General features: G+C 51.0%; 1 protein-coding gene across 1 annotated transcript in view; it reads right to left on the bottom strand.

The window, feature by feature from the left end:
- Nucleotides 1-15,531, bottom strand: part of COL7A1 (collagen type VII alpha 1 chain) — a 291,474-nt gene extending 275,943 nt beyond the window's left edge. The window contains exon 1 of the mRNA XM_085624371.1: nucleotides 15,381-15,531. The gene's annotated coding sequence lies outside the window, so the exon portion shown is untranslated. The remainder of the gene's footprint in view (nucleotides 1-15,380) is intronic.
- Between the last annotated feature and the right edge of the window lie 441 nt (nucleotides 15,532-15,972).

The following is a 15,972-nucleotide window of genomic DNA, read 5'->3' as shown; positions in this document are numbered from 1 at the left end:
TGAGTTCATTCCCAGCTCTACCTTTGCTCTCACACTGAGCTCATTCCCAGCTCTACCTTTGCTCTCACACTGAGTTCATTCCCAGCTCTACCTTTGCTCTCACACTGAGTTCATTCCCAGCTCTACCTTTGCTCTCACACTGAGTTCATTCCCAGCTCTACCTTTGCTCTCACACTGAGTTCATTCCCAGCTCTACCTTTGCTCTCACACTGAGTTCATTCCCAGCTCTACCTTTGCTCTCACACTGAGTTCATTTCCAGCTCTACCTTTGCTCTCACACTGAGTTCATTCCCAGCTCTACCTTTGCTCTCACACTGAGCTCATTCCCAGCTCTACCTTTGCTCTCACACTGAGTTCATTCCCAGCTCTGCCTTTGCTCTCACACTCCCAGCTCTACCTTTGCTCTCACACTGAGTTCATTCCCAGCTCTACCTTTGCTCTCACACTGAGTTCATTCCCAGCTCTACCTTTGCTCTCACACTGAGCTCATTCTCAGCTCTGTCATTGCTCTCACACTGAGCTCATTCCCAGCTCTATCATTGCTCTCACACTGAGTTCATTCCCAGCTCTACCTTTGCTCTCACACTCCCAGCTCTACCTTTGCTCTCACACTGAGCTCATTCCCAGCTCTACCTTTTCTCTCAAACTCTCAGCTCTACCTTTGCGCTCACACTGAGCTCATTCCCAGCTCTACCTTTGCTCTCACACTGAGTTCATTCCCAGCTCTACCTTTGCTCTCACACTCCCAGCTCTACCTTTGCGCTCACACTGAGTTCATGCCCAGCTCTACCTTTGCTCTCACACTGAGTTCATTCCCAGCTCTACCTTTGCTCTCACACTGAGTTCATTCCCAGCTCTACCTTTGCTCTCACACTGAGTTCATTCCCAGCTCTACCTTTGCTCTCACACTGAGTTCATTCCCAGCTCTACCTTTGCTCTCACACTGAGCTCATTCCCAGCTCTATAATTGCTCTCACACTGAGCTCATTCCCAGCTCTATCATTGCTCTCACACTGAGTTCATTCCCAGCTCTACCTTTGCTCTCACACTCCCAGCTCTACCTTTGCTCTCACACTGAGCTCATTCCCAGCTCTACCTTTTCTCTCACACTCCCAGCTCTACCTTTGCGCTCACACTGAGCTCATTCCCAGCTCTACCTTTGCTCTCACACTGAGTTCATTCCCAGCTCTACCTTTGCTCTCACACTCCCAGCTCTACCTTTGCGCTCACACTGAGTTCATGCCCAGCTCTACCATTGCTCTCACACTGAGCTCATTCCCAGCTCTATCATTGCTCTCACACTGAGCTCATTCCCAGCTCTATCATTGCTCTCACACTGAGTTCATTCCCCGCTCTACCTTTGCTCTCACACTCCAGCTCTACCTTTGCTCTCACACTGAGCTCATTCCCAGCTCTACCTTTTCTCTCACACTCCCAGCTCTACCTTTGCTCTCACACTGAGTTCATTCCCAGCTCTACCTTTGCTCTCACACTGAGTTCATTCCCAGCTCTACCATTGCTCTCACACTGAGCTCATTCCCAGCTCTATCATTGCTCTCACACTGAGCTCATTCCCAGCTCTATCATTGCTCTCACACTGAGTTCATTCCCCGCTCTACCTTTGCTCTCACACTCCAGCTCTACCTTTGCTCTCACACTGAGCTCATTCCCAGCTCTACCTTTTCTCTCACACTCCCAGCTCTACCTTTGCGCTCACACTGAGCTCATTCCCAGCTCTACCTTTGCTCTCACACTGAGTTCATTCCCAGCTCTACCTTTGCTCTCACACTCCCAGCTCTACCTTTGCGCTCACACTGAGTTCATGCCCAGCTCTACCTTTGCTCTCACACTGAGTTCATTCCCAGCTCTACCTTTGCTCTCACACTGAGTTCATTCCCAGCTCTACCTTTGCTCTCACACTGAGTTCATTCCCAGCTCTACCTTTGCTCTCACACTGAGCTCATTCCCAGCTCTATCATTGCTCTCACACTGAGTTCATTCCCAGCTCTACCTTTGCTCTCACACTCCCAGCTCTACCTTTGCTCTCACACTGAGCTCATTCCCAGCTCTACCTTTTCTCTCACACTCCCAGCTCTACCTTTGCGCTCACACTGAGCTCATTCCCAGCTCTACCTTTGCTCTCACACTGAGTTCATTCCCAGCTCTACCTTTGCTCTCACACTGAGTTCATTCCCAGCTCTACCTTTCCTCTCACACTGAGTTCATTCCCAGCTCTACCTTTGCTCTCACACTGAGTTCATTCCCAGCTCTACCTTTGCTCTCACACTGAGCTCATTCCCAGCTCTATCATTGCTCTCACACTGAGTTCATTCCCAGCTCTACCTTTGCTCTCACACTCCCAGCTCTACCTTTGCTCTCACACTGAGCTCATTCCCAGCTCTACCTTTTCTCTCACACTCCCAGCTCTACCTTTGCGCTCACACTGAGCTCATTCCCAGCTCTACCTTTGCTCTCACACTGAGTTCATTCCCAGCTCTGCCTTTGCTCTCACACTCCCAGCTCTACCTTTGCTCTCACACTGAGTTCATTCCCAGCTCTACCTTTGCTCTCACACTCCCAGCTCTACCTTTGCTCTCACACTGAGCTCATTCCCAGCTCTACCTTTTCTCTCACACTCCCAGCTCTACCTTTGCGCTCACACTGAGCTCATTCCCAGCTCTACCTATGCTCTCACACTGAGTTCATTCCCAGCTCTACCTTTGCTCTCACACTGAGTTCATTCCCAGCTCTACCTTTGCTCTCACACTCCCAGCTCTACCTTTGCGCTCACACTGAGCTCATTCTCAGCTCTGTCATTGCTCCCACACTGAGCTCATTCCCAGCTCTACCTTTGCTCTCACACTGAGCTCATTCTCAGCTCTGTCATTGCTCTCACACTGAGCTCATTCCCAGCTCTATCATTGCTCTCACACTGAGTTCATTCCCAGCTCTACCTTTGCTCTCACACTCCCAGCTCTACCTTTGCTCTCACACTGAGCTCATTCCCAGCTCTACCTTTTCTCTCAAACTCCCAGCTCTACCTTTGCGCTCACACTGAGCTCATTCCCAGCTCTACCTTTGCTCTCACACTGAGTTCATTCCCAGCTCTACCTTTGCTCTCACACTCCCAGCTCTACCTTTGCGCTCACACTGAGTTCATGCCCAGCTCTACCTTTGCTCTCACACTGAGTTCATTCCCAGCTCTACCTTTGCTCTCACACTGAGTTCATTCCCAGCTCTACCTTTGCTCTCACACTGAGTTCATTCCCAGCTCTACCTTTGCTCTCACACTGAGCTCATTCCCAGCTCTATAATTGCTCTCACACTGAGCTCATTCCCAGCTCTATCATTGCTCTCACACTGAGTTCATTCCCAGCTCTACCTTTGCTCTCACACTCCCAGCTCTACCTTTGCTCTCACACTGAGCTCATTCCCAGCTCTACCTTTTCTCTCACACTCCCAGCTCTACCTTTGCGCTCACACTGAGCTCATTCCCAGCTCTACCTTTGCTCTCACACTGAGTTCATTCCCAGCTCTACCTTTGCTCTCACACTCCCAGCTCTACCTTTGCGCTCACACTGAGTTCATGCCCAGCTCTACCTTTGCTCTCACACTGAGTTCATTCCCAGCTCTACCTTTGCTCTCACACTGAGTTCATTCCCAGCTCTACCTTTGCTCTCACACTGAGCTCATTCCCAGCTCTATCATTGCTCTCACACTGAGCTCATTCCCAGCTCTATCATTGCTCTCACACTGAGTTCATTCCCCGCTCTACCTTTGCTCTCACACTCCCAGCTCTACCTTTGCTCTCACACTGAGCTCATTCCCAGCTCTACCTTTTCTCTCACACTCCCAGCTCTACCTTTGCGCTCACACTGAGCTCATTCCCAGCTCTACCTTTGCTCTCACACTGAGTTCATTCCCAGCTCTACCTTTGCTCTCACACTCCCAGCTCTACCTTTGCGCTCACACTGAGTTCATGCCCAGCTCTACCTTTGCTCTCACACTGAGTTCATTCCCAGCTCTACCTTTGCTCTCACACTGAGTTCATTCCCAGCTCTACCTTTGCTCTCACACTGAGTTCATTCCCAGCTCTACCTTTGCTCTCACACTGAGCTCATTCCCAGCTCTATCATTGCTCTCACACTGAGTTCATTCCCAGCTCTACCTTTGCTCTCACACTCCCAGCTCTACCTTTGCTCTCACACTGAGCTCATTCCCAGCTCTACCTTTTCTCTCACACTCCCAGCTCTACCTTTGCGCTCACACTGAGCTCATTCCCAGCTCTACCTTTGCTCTCACACTGAGTTCATTCCCAGCTCTACCTTTGCTCTCACACTGAGTTCATTCCCAGCTCTACCTTTCCTCTCACACTGAGTTCATTCCCAGCTCTACCTTTGCTCTCACACTGAGTTCATTCCCAGCTCTACCTTTGCTCTCACACTGAGCTCATTCCCAGCTCTATCATTGCTCTCACACTGAGTTCATTCCCAGCTCTACCTTTGCTCTCACACTCCCAGCTCTACCTTTGCTCTCACACTGAGCTCATTCCCAGCTCTACCTTTTCTCTCACACTCCCAGCTCTACCTTTGCGCTCACACTGAGCTCATTCCCAGCTCTACCTTTGCTCTCACACTGAGTTCATTCCCAGCTCTGCCTTTGCTCTCACACTCCCAGCTCTACCTTTGCTCTCACACTGAGTTCATTCCCAGCTCTACCTTTTCTCTCACACTCCCAGCTCTACCTTTGCGCTCACACTGAGCTCATTCCCAGCTCTACCTTTGCTCTCACACTGAGTTCATTCCCAGCTCTACCTTTGCTCTCACACTGAGTTCATTCCCAGCTCTACCTTTGCTCTCACACTGAGTTCATTCCCAGCTCTACCTTTGCTCTCACACTGAGTTCATTCCCAGCTCTACCTTTGCTCTCACACTGAGTTCATTCCCAGCTCTACCTTTGCGCTCACACTGAGTTCATGCCCAGCTCTACCTTTGCTCTCACACTGAGTTCATTCCCAGCTCTACCTTTGCTCTCACACTGAGTTCATTCCCAGCTCTACCTTTGCTCTTACACTGAGTTCATTCCAGCTCTACCTTTGCTCTCACACTGAGTTCATTCCCAGCTCTACCTTTGCTCTCACACTGAGTTCATTCCCAGCTCTGCCTTTGCTCTCACACTCCCAGCTCTACCTTTGCTCTCACACTGAGTTCATTCCCAGCTCTACCTTTGCTCTCACACTGAGTTCATTCCCAGCTCTACCTTTGCTCTCACACTGAGTTCATTCCCAGCTCTACCTTTGCTCTCACACTGAGCTCATTCTCAGCTCTGTCATTGCTCTCACACTGAGCTCATTCCCAGCTCTATCATTGCTCTCACACTGAGTTCATTCCCAGCTCTACCTTTGCTCTCACACTCCCAGCTCTACCTTTGCTCTCACACTGAGCTCATTCCCAGCTCTACCTTTTCTCTCAAACTCCCAGCTCTACCTTTGCGCTCACACTGAGCTCATTCCCAGCTCTACCTTTGCTCTCACACTGAGTTCATTCCCAGCTCTACCTTTGCTCTCACACTCCCAGCTCTACCTTTGCGCTCACACTGAGTTCATGCCCAGCTCTACCTTTGCTCTCACACTGAGTTCATTCCCAGCTCTACCTTTGCTCTCACACTGAGTTCATTCCCAGCTCTACCTTTGCTCTCACACTGAGTTCATTCCCAACTCTACCTTTGCTCTCACACTGAGTTCATTCCCAGCTCTACCTTTGCTCTCACACTGAGCTCATTCCCAGCTCTATAATTGCTCTCACACTGAGCTCATTCCCAGCTCTATCATTGCTCTCACACTGAGTTCATTCCCAGCTCTACCTTTGCTCTCACACTCCCAGCTCTACCTTTGCTCTCACACTGAGCTCATTCCCAGCTCTACCTTTTCTCTCACACTCCCAGCTCTACCTTTGCGCTCACACTGAGCTCATTCCCAGCTCTACCTTTGCTCTCACACTGAGTTCATTCCCAGCTCTACCTTTGCTCTCACACTCCCAGCTCTACCTTTGCGCTCACACTGAGTTCATGCCCAGCTCTACCTTTGCTCTCACACTGAGTTCATTCCCAGCTCTACCTTTGCTCTCACACTGAGTTCATTCCCAGCTCTACCATTGCTCTCACACTGAGCTCATTCCCAGCTCTATCATTGCTCTCACACTGAGCTCATTCCCAGCTCTATCATTGCTCTCACACTGAGTTCATTCCCCGCTCTACCTTTGCTCTCACACTCCCAGCTCTACCTTTGCTCTCACACTGAGCTCATTCCCAGCTCTACCTTTTCTCTCACACTCCCAGCTCTACCTTTGCGCTCACACTGAGCTCATTCCCAGCTCTACCTTTGCTCTCACACTGAGTTCATTCCCAGCTCTACCTTTGCTCTCACACTCCCAGCTCTACCTTTGCGCTCACACTGAGTTCATGCCCAGCTCTACCTTTGCTCTCACACTGAGTTCATTCCCAGCTCTACCTTTGCTCTCACACTGAGTTCATTCCCAGCTCTACCTTTGCTCTCACACTGAGTTCATTCCCAGCTCTACCTTTGCTCTCACACTGAGCTCATTCCCAGCTCTATCATTGCTCTCACACTGAGTTCATTCCCAGCTCTACCTTTGCTCTCACACTCCCAGCTCTACCTTTGCTCTCACACTGAGCTCATTCCCAGCTCTACCTTTTCTCTCACACTCCCAGCTCTACCTTTGCGCTCACACTGAGCTCATTCCCAGCTCTACCTTTGCTCTCACACTGAGTTCATTCCCAGCTCTACCTTTGCTCTCACACTGAGTTCATTCCCAGCTCTACCTTTGCTCTCACACTGAGCTCATTCTCAGCTCTGTCATTGCTCTCACACTGAGCTCATTCCCAGCTCTATCATTGCTCTCACACTGAGTTCATTCCCAGCTCTACCTTTGCTCTCACACTCCCAGCTCTACCTTTGCTCTCACACTGAGCTCATTCCCAGCTCTACCTTTTCTCTCAAACTCCCAGCTCTACCTTTGCGCTCACACTGAGCTCATTCCCAGCTCTACCTTTGCTCTCACACTGAGTTCATTCCCAGCTCTACCTTTGCTCTCACACTCCCAGCTCTACCTTTGCGCTCACACTGAGTTCATGCCCAGCTCTACCTTTGCTCTCACACTGAGTTCATTCCCAGCTCTACCTTTGCTCTCACACTGAGTTCATTCCCAGCTCTACCTTTGCTCTCACACTGAGTTCATTCCCAGCTCTACCTTTGCTCTCACACTGAGCTCATTCCCAGCTCTATAATTGCTCTCACACTGAGCTCATTCCCAGCTCTATCATTGCTCTCACACTGAGTTCATTCCCAGCTCTACCTTTGCTCTCACACTCCCAGCTCTACCTTTGCTCTCACACTGAGCTCATTCCCAGCTCTACCTTTTCTCTCACATTCCCAGCTCTACCTTTGCTCTCACACTGAGTTCATTCCCAGCTCTACCTTTGCTCTCACACTCCCAGCTCTACCTTTGCGCTCACACTGAGTTCATGCCCAGCTCTACCTTTGCTCTCACACTGAGTTCATTCCCAGCTCTACCTTTGCTCTCACACTGAGTTCATTCCCAGCTCTACCTTTGCTCTCACACTGAGCTCATTCCCAGCTCTATCATTGCTCTCACACTGAGCTCATTCCCAGCTCTATCATTGCTCTCACACTGAGTTCATTCCCCGCTCTACCTTTGCTCTCACACTCCCAGCTCTACCTTTGCTCTCACACTGAGCTCATTCCCAGCTCTACCTTTTCTCTCACACTCCCAGCTCTACCTTTGCGCTCACACTGAGCTCATTCCCAGCTCTACCTTTGCTCTCACACTGAGTTCATTCCCAGCTCTACCTTTGCTCTCACACTCCCAGCTCTACCTTTGCGCTCACACTGAGTTCATGCCCAGCTCTACCTTTGCTCTCACACTGAGTTCATTCCCAGCTCTACCTTTGCTCTCACACTCCCAGCTCTACCTTTGCTCTCACACTGAGCTCATTCCCAGCTCTACCTTTTCTCTCACACTCCCAGCTCTACCTTTGCGCTCACACTGAGCTCATTCCCAGCTCTACCTTTGCTCTCACACTGAGTTCATTCCCAGCTCTACCTTTGCTCTCACACTGAGTTCATTCCCAGCTCTACCTTTCCTCTCACACTGAGTTCATTCCCAGCTCTACCTTTGCTCTCACACTGAGTTCATTCCCAGCTCTACCTTTGCTCTCACACTAAGCTCATTCCCAGCTCTATCATTGCTCTCACACTGAGTTCATTCCCAGCTCTACCTTTGCTCTCACACTCCCAGCTCTACCTTTGCTCTCACACTGAGCTCATTCCCAGCTCTACCTTTTCTCTCACACTCCCAGCTCTACCTTTGCGCTCACACTGAGCTCATTCCCAGCTCTACCTTTGCTCTCACACTGAGTTCATTCCCAGCTCTGCCTTTGCTCTCACACTCCCAGCTCTACCTTTGCTCTCACACTGAGTTCATTCCCAGCTCTACCTTTTCTCTCACACTCCCAGCTCTACCTTTGCGCTCACACTGAGCTCATTCCCAGCTCTACCTTTGCTCTCACACTGAGTTCATTCCCAGCTCTACCTTTGCTCTCACACTGAGTTCATTCCCAGCTCTACCTTTGCTCTCACACTGAGTTCATTCCCAGCTCTACCTTTGCTCTCACACTGAGTTCATTCCCAGCTCTACCTTTGCTCTCACACTGAGTTCATTCCCAGCTCTACCTTTGCGCTCACACTGAGTTCATGCCCAGCTCTACCTTTGCTCTCACACTGAGTTCATTCCCAGCTCTACCTTTGCTCTCACACTGAGTTCATTCCCAGCTCTACCTTTGCTCTTACACTGAGTTCATTCCAGCTCTACCTTTGCTCTCACACTGAGTTCATTCCCAGCTCTACCTTTGCTCTCACACTGAGTTCATTCCCAGCTCTGCCTTTGCTCTCACACTCCCAGCTCTACCTTTGCTCTCACACTGAGTTCATTCCCAGCTCTACCTTTGCTCTCACACTGAGTTCATTCCCAGCTCTACCTTTGCTCTCACACTGAGTTCATTCCCAGCTCTACCTTTGCTCTCACACTGAGCTCATTCTCAGCTCTGTCATTGCTCTCACACTGAGCTCATTCCCAGCTCTATCATTGCTCTCACACTGAGTTCATTCCCAGCTCTACCTTTGCTCTCACACTCCCAGCTCTACCTTTGCTCTCACACTGAGCTCATTCCCAGCTCTACCTTTTCTCTCAAACTCCCAGCTCTACCTTTGCGCTCACACTGAGCTCATTCCCAGCTCTACCTTTGCTCTCACACTGAGTTCATTCCCAGCTCTACCTTTGCTCTCACACTCCCAGCTCTACCTTTGCGCTCACACTGAGTTCATGCCCAGCTCTACCTTTGCTCTCACACTGAGTTCATTCCCAGCTCTACCTTTGCTCTCACACTGAGTTCATTCCCAGCTCTACCTTTGCTCTCACACTGAGTTCATTCCCAGCTCTACCTTTGCTCTCACACTGAGTTCATTCCCAGCTCTACCTTTGCTCTCACACTGAGCTCATTCCCAGCTCTATAATTGCTCTCACACTGAGCTCATTCCCAGCTCTATCATTGCTCTCACACTGAGTTCATTCCCAGCTCTACCTTTGCTCTCACACTCCCAGCTCTACCTTTGCTCTCACACTGAGCTCATTCCCAGCTCTACCTTTTCTCTCACACTCCCAGCTCTACCTTTGCGCTCACACTGAGCTCATTCCCAGCTCTACCTTTGCTCTCACACTGAGTTCATTCCCAGCTCTACCTTTGCTCTCACACTCCCAGCTCTACCTTTGCGCTCACACTGAGTTCATGCCCAGCTCTACCTTTGCTCTCACACTGAGTTCATTCCCAGCTCTACCTTTGCTCTCACACTGAGTTCATTCCCAGCTCTACCATTGCTCTCACACTGAGCTCATTCCCAGCTCTATCATTGCTCTCACACTGAGCTCATTCCCAGCTCTATCATTGCTCTCACACTGAGTTCATTCCCCGCTCTACCTTTGCTCTCACACTCCCAGCTCTACCTTTGCTCTCACACTGAGCTCATTCCCAGCTCTACCTTTTCTCTCACACTCCCAGCTCTACCTTTGCGCTCACACTGAGCTCATTCCCAGCTCTACCTTTGCTCTCACACTGAGTTCATTCCCAGCTCTACCTTTGCTCTCACACTCCCAGCTCTACCTTTGCGCTCACACTGAGTTCATGCCCAGCTCTACCTTTGCTCTCACACTGAGTTCATTCCCAGCTCTACCTTTGCTCTCACACTGAGTTCATTCCCAGCTCTACCTTTGCTCTCACACTGAGTTCATTCCCAGCTCTACCTTTGCTCTCACACTGAGCTCATTCCCAGCTCTATCATTGCTCTCACACTGAGTTCATTCCCAGCTCTACCTTTGCTCTCACACTCCCAGCTCTACCTTTGCTCTCACACTGAGCTCATTCCCAGCTCTACCTTTTCTCTCACACTCCCAGCTCTACCTTTGCGCTCACACTGAGCTCATTCCCAGCTCTACCTTTGCTCTCACACTGAGTTCATTCCCAGCTCTACCTTTGCTCTCACACTGAGTTCATTCCCAGCTCTACCTTTCCTCTCACACTGAGTTCATTCCCAGCTCTACCTTTGCTCTCACACTGAGTTCATTCCCAGCTCTACCTTTGCTCTCACACTGAGCTCATTCCCAGCTCTATCATTGCTCTCACACTGAGTTCATTCCCAGCTCTACCTTTGCTCTCACACTCCCAGCTCTACCTTTGCTCTCACACTGAGCTCATTCCCAGCTCTACCTTTTCTCTCACACTCCCAGCTCTACCTTTGCGCTCACACTGAGCTCATTCCCAGCTCTACCTTTGCTCTCACACTGAGTTCATTCCCAGCTCTGCCTTTGCTCTCACACTCCCAGCTCTACCTTTGCTCTCACACTGAGTTCATTCCCAGCTCTACCTTTGCTCTCACACTCCCAGCTCTACCTTTGCTCTCACACTGAGCTCATTCCCAGCTCTACCTTTTCTCTCACACTCCCAGCTCTACCTTTGCGCTCACACTGAGCTCATTCCCAGCTCTACCTTTGCTCTCACACTGAGTTCATTCCCAGCTCTACCTTTGCTCTCACACTGAGTTCATTCCCAGCTCTACCTTTGCTCTCACACTCCCAGCTCTACCTTTGCGCTCACACTGAGCTCATTCTCAGCTCTGTCATTGCTCTCACACTGAGCTCATTCCCAGCTCTACCTTTGCTCTCACACTGAGCTCATTCTCAGCTCTGTCATTGCTCTCACACTGAGCTCATTCCCAGCTCTATCATTGCTCTCACACTGAGTTCATTCCCAGCTCTACCTTTGCTCTCACACTCCCAGCTCTACCTTTGCTCTCACACTGAGCTCATTCCCAGCTCTACCTTTTCTCTCAAACTCCCAGCTCTACCTTTGCGCTCACACTGAGCTCATTCCCAGCTCTACCTTTGCTCTCACACTGAGTTCATTCCCAGCTCTACCTTTGCTCTCACACTCCCAGCTCTACCTTTGCGCTCACACTGAGTTCATGCCCAGCTCTACCTTTGCTCTCACACTGAGTTCATTCCCAGCTCTACCTTTGCTCTCACACTGAGTTCATTCCCAGCTCTACCTTTGCTCTCACACTGAGTTCATTCCCAGCTCTACCTTTGCTCTCACACTGAGCTCATTCCCAGCTCTATAATTGCTCTCACACTGAGCTCATTCCCAGCTCTATCATTGCTCTCACACTGAGTTCATTCCCAGCTCTACCTTTGCTCTCACACTCCCAGCTCTACCTTTGCTCTCACACTGAGCTCATTCCCAGCTCTACCTTTTCTCTCACACTCCCAGCTCTACCTTTGCGCTCACACTGAGCTCATTCCCAGCTCTACCTTTGCTCTCACACTGAGTTCATTCCCAGCTCTACCTTTGCTCTCACACTCCCAGCTCTACCTTTGCGCTCACACTGAGTTCATGCCCAGCTCTACCTTTGCTCTCACACTGAGTTCATTCCCAGCTCTACCTTTGCTCTCACACTGAGTTCATTCCCAGCTCTACCTTTGCTCTCACACTGAGCTCATTCCCAGCTCTATCATTGCTCTCACACTGAGCTCATTCCCAGCTCTATCATTGCTCTCACACTGAGTTCATTCCCCGCTCTACCTTTGCTCTCACACTCCCAGCTCTACCTTTGCTCTCACACTGAGCTCATTCCCAGCTCTACCTTTTCTCTCACACTCCCAGCTCTACCTTTGCGCTCACACTGAGCTCATTCCCAGCTCTACCTTTGCTCTCACACTGAGTTCATTCCCAGCTCTACCTTTGCTCTCACACTCCCAGCTCTACCTTTGCGCTCACACTGAGTTCATGCCCAGCTCTACCTTTGCTCTCACACTGAGTTCATTCCCAGCTCTACCTTTGCTCTCACACTGAGTTCATTCCCAGCTCTACCTTTGCTCTCACACTGAGTTCATTCCCAGCTCTACCTTTGCTCTCACACTGAGCTCATTCCCAGCTCTATCATTGCTCTCACACTGAGTTCATTCCCAGCTCTACCTTTGCTCTCACACTCCCAGCTCTACCTTTGCTCTCACACTGAGCTCATTCCCAGCTCTACCTTTTCTCTCACACTCCCAGCTCTACCTTTGCGCTCACACTGAGCTCATTCCCAGCTCTACCTTTGCTCTCACACTGAGTTCATTCCCAGCTCTACCTTTGCTCTCACACTGAGTTCATTCCCAGCTCTACCTTTCCTCTCACACTGAGTTCATTCCCAGCTCTACCTTTGCTCTCACACTGAGTTCATTCCCAGCTCTACCTTTGTTCTCACACTGAGCTCATTCCCAGCTCTATCATTGCTCTCACACTGAGTTCATTCCCAGCTCTACCTTTGCTCTCACACTCCCAGCTCTACCTTTGCTCTCACACTGAGCTCATTCCCAGCTCTACCTTTTCTCTCACACTCCCAGCTCTACCTTTGCGCTCACACTGAGCTCATTCCCAGCTCTACCTTTGCTCTCACACTGAGTTCATTCCCAGCTCTGCCTTTGCTCTCACACTCCCAGCTCTACCTTTGCTCTCACACTGAGTTCATTCCCAGCTCTACCTTTTCTCTCACACTCCCAGCTCTACCTTTGCGCTCACACTGAGCTCATTCCCAGCTCTACCTTTGCTCTCACACTGAGTTCATTCCCAGCTCTACCTTTGCTCTCACACTGAGTTCATTCCCAGCTCTACCTTTGCTCTCACACTGAGTTCATTCCCAGCTCTACCTTTGCTCTCACACTGAGTTCATTCCCAGCTCTACCTTTGCTCTCACACTGAGTTCATTCCCAGCTCTACCTTTGCGCTCACACTGAGTTCATGCCCAGCTCTACCTTTGCTCTCACACTGAGTTCATTCCCAGCTCTACCTTTGCTCTCACACTGAGTTCATTCCCAGCTCTACCTTTGCTCTCACACTGAGTTCATTCCCAGCTCTACCTTTTCTCTCACACTCCCAACTCTACCTTTGCGCTCACACTGAGCTCATTCCCAGCTCTACCTTTGCTCTCACACTGAGTTCATTCCCAGCTCTACCTTTGCTCTCACACTGAGCTCACTCCCAGCTCTACCTTTGCGCTCACACTGAGTTCATGCCCAGCTCTACCTTTGCTCTTACACTGAGTTCATTCCCAGCTCTACCTTTGCTCTTACACTGAGTTCATTCCCAGCTCTACCTTTGCTCTCACACTGAGTTCATTCCCAGCTCTACCTTTGCGCTCACACTGAGTTCATGCCCAGCTCTACCTTTGCTCTCACACTGAGTTCATTCCCGGCTCTACCTTTGCTCTCACACTGAGCTCATTCCCAGCTCTACCTTTGCTCTCACACTGACCTCATTCCCAGTTCTGCCTTTGATCTTATACCGACGGTTTCATGGCTGAGCGCTTCTGGCTGTTCTAGGCCTGTGAGAGGCAGCCCCGGGACCACCGTGCAGCCTGCCCGGCACAGCCTGCGGAGCAGAACCGAGGGGGCGTGGAGCACGGGAGGGGCTGCTCGGGGACGGCTCGGCAGGTACAATCAGCTTACCGAGCACCCCCCCACCCTTAGGGAAAGTCTGGGGGGGGGGCAGCGGGCAGGTACAATCACCTAACTGAGCGCCCCCCGCCCCCCCCCCCCCCCAACAGGCATGGGAATGTTAGTGATCAGGGAAAGTCTTCACAGGGGGGGAGGCACAGGTCAGCTCACTGTGCCGCCCCCCTGGGCATGGGGGTTTTAGTGGTTGGGGAAAGTCTGGGGTGAGGGGCATTATTGAGAGGGAGAGAGAAACGCGGGCAGGTACATGTCAGCACACTAAGCCCTCCCCCCCCCCCCCCCCCTTCCATGGGAGTTTTAGTGATTAGGGAAAATCTTCAGGGTAGCAGCCAGCGGGACTGGTATAAATACACAAGTGGCATCTCCAGCCGTGGAGCGGAGTAAACTTAGATTATGTACATAGTAAAGCGTGTCGACATCCTCGCCATAACATCAACGCATTTCATATTTCATTCCCATGTTTGTAATCGAAAGATGCCCGCTCCGCCTTTCATCCAAAGTAGTGTCATTGACTTGTGACGCCATGACTAGATATCGAGTACATCCCCTCCCTGGGTTCTCGTATATGACAATACTGAACGCGCCTACAAGGAAGTTGACATTGCCTTTCTAACGACACTGGTATTCACCTTTCTGTGCAAACTACTGCAGCGGAAACCACTATATGAAAAGTGTATCGTATGTCAAGCAGATGCCAAGCCCTGGAGAAAGACACGTGCAGGGCTCCCTCCGGGAGCGTAGGGTCCCATCGGCGCAGCAGGTGCAGTTGCACCGGGGCCCATGAGGCAAACTGAAACCTGGTTATTGCTTAATTCCACATTTTAATAAAAAAGTGGCTAGGTGCCATTCCTTCCTTGCACTACTGCCCGTGTCACACTGGTTTCTCCCGGCATGGTCTAATCAGAGATGGGTTCTGCACGTGCTGCGTCGCGCAGGCCATGTGGCTCCCTTAAAAATAACCTGTTTCATGCGTGAAATGTGATCTGCGCGGCAATGAATGTAGCCTGGAGCTCTCCCCGTCCCAGGCGAGCCCAGGCACCCAGAGCCCGCCTCACCAGGAGCGGGTCCGGAGGAGCGCAGGGAGCGGGCGCAGATGAGGCGCGCAGAGAGAGGTGAAGCAGAGGAGCGCATGGTGCGTAGGGAACCGGCGCAGCTGAGACGCGCAGGGATCTGGCGCAGGCAGCTGAGGCGCGCAGGGAGCAGGCGCAGCTGAGAACGCAGGCAGGGGTTGCACTTTACCTTCTCGGTGCACGCATAATCCACAGTTGTGGGGGGCTCCTGCGGGGGGTGGAAGCGCCGCCGGGTCCCTCCTCCTGCCTGGGTCACGGTCCTCGGATGATTACCCCCTTTATATTCCTCGAGTCCCAAAGCGCCGTGGGGGAGGGGGGAGTATCTGGGTTACAAGAGTGGGAGAAGTGCAGGGTTTCCCAGGGACGGTGAGTCCAGTTTCTTCTTCTTTCTGTAGTTCTTTCTTTTTTCTGTATTTTTCCTTCTTTTCTTTTCGCTTCCCCTCTTGCACTCAATCTTTTTATTTTCTTTCTTTCTTTCTTTCTTTCTTTCTTTCTTTCTTTCTTTCTTTCTTTCTTTCTTTCTTTCTTTCTTATCTCTCCTGTTTTCTCTCGCCTCCTTCTTTCCTTCCTCTCAACTTCGCGCTTCACTCCTTAAACTTCTCCCTTTTGATTTATGCCCCCAAGAGGCAGAAATTGCGTCGGTGAGCTAATTACGCCGGAGCTGCACCTCGGGCCCTCCCCTCGCGCCCCCAGCAGCCAATGGCCCCGTGCTATTTAAATGCAGGCTGCATCCAGCTCCCCTTGCCTGCCTCTGGCTGCCA

The sequence above is a fragment of the Triturus cristatus genome, chromosome 9 (genome assembly GCF_964204655.1).
Source record: "Triturus cristatus chromosome 9, aTriCri1.1, whole genome shotgun sequence".
NCBI lineage: Eukaryota > Metazoa > Chordata > Amphibia > Caudata > Salamandridae > Triturus > Triturus cristatus.
Note: the sequence above shows the minus strand (reverse complement) of the source record. Positions and strands in the feature narration are given on the sequence as shown.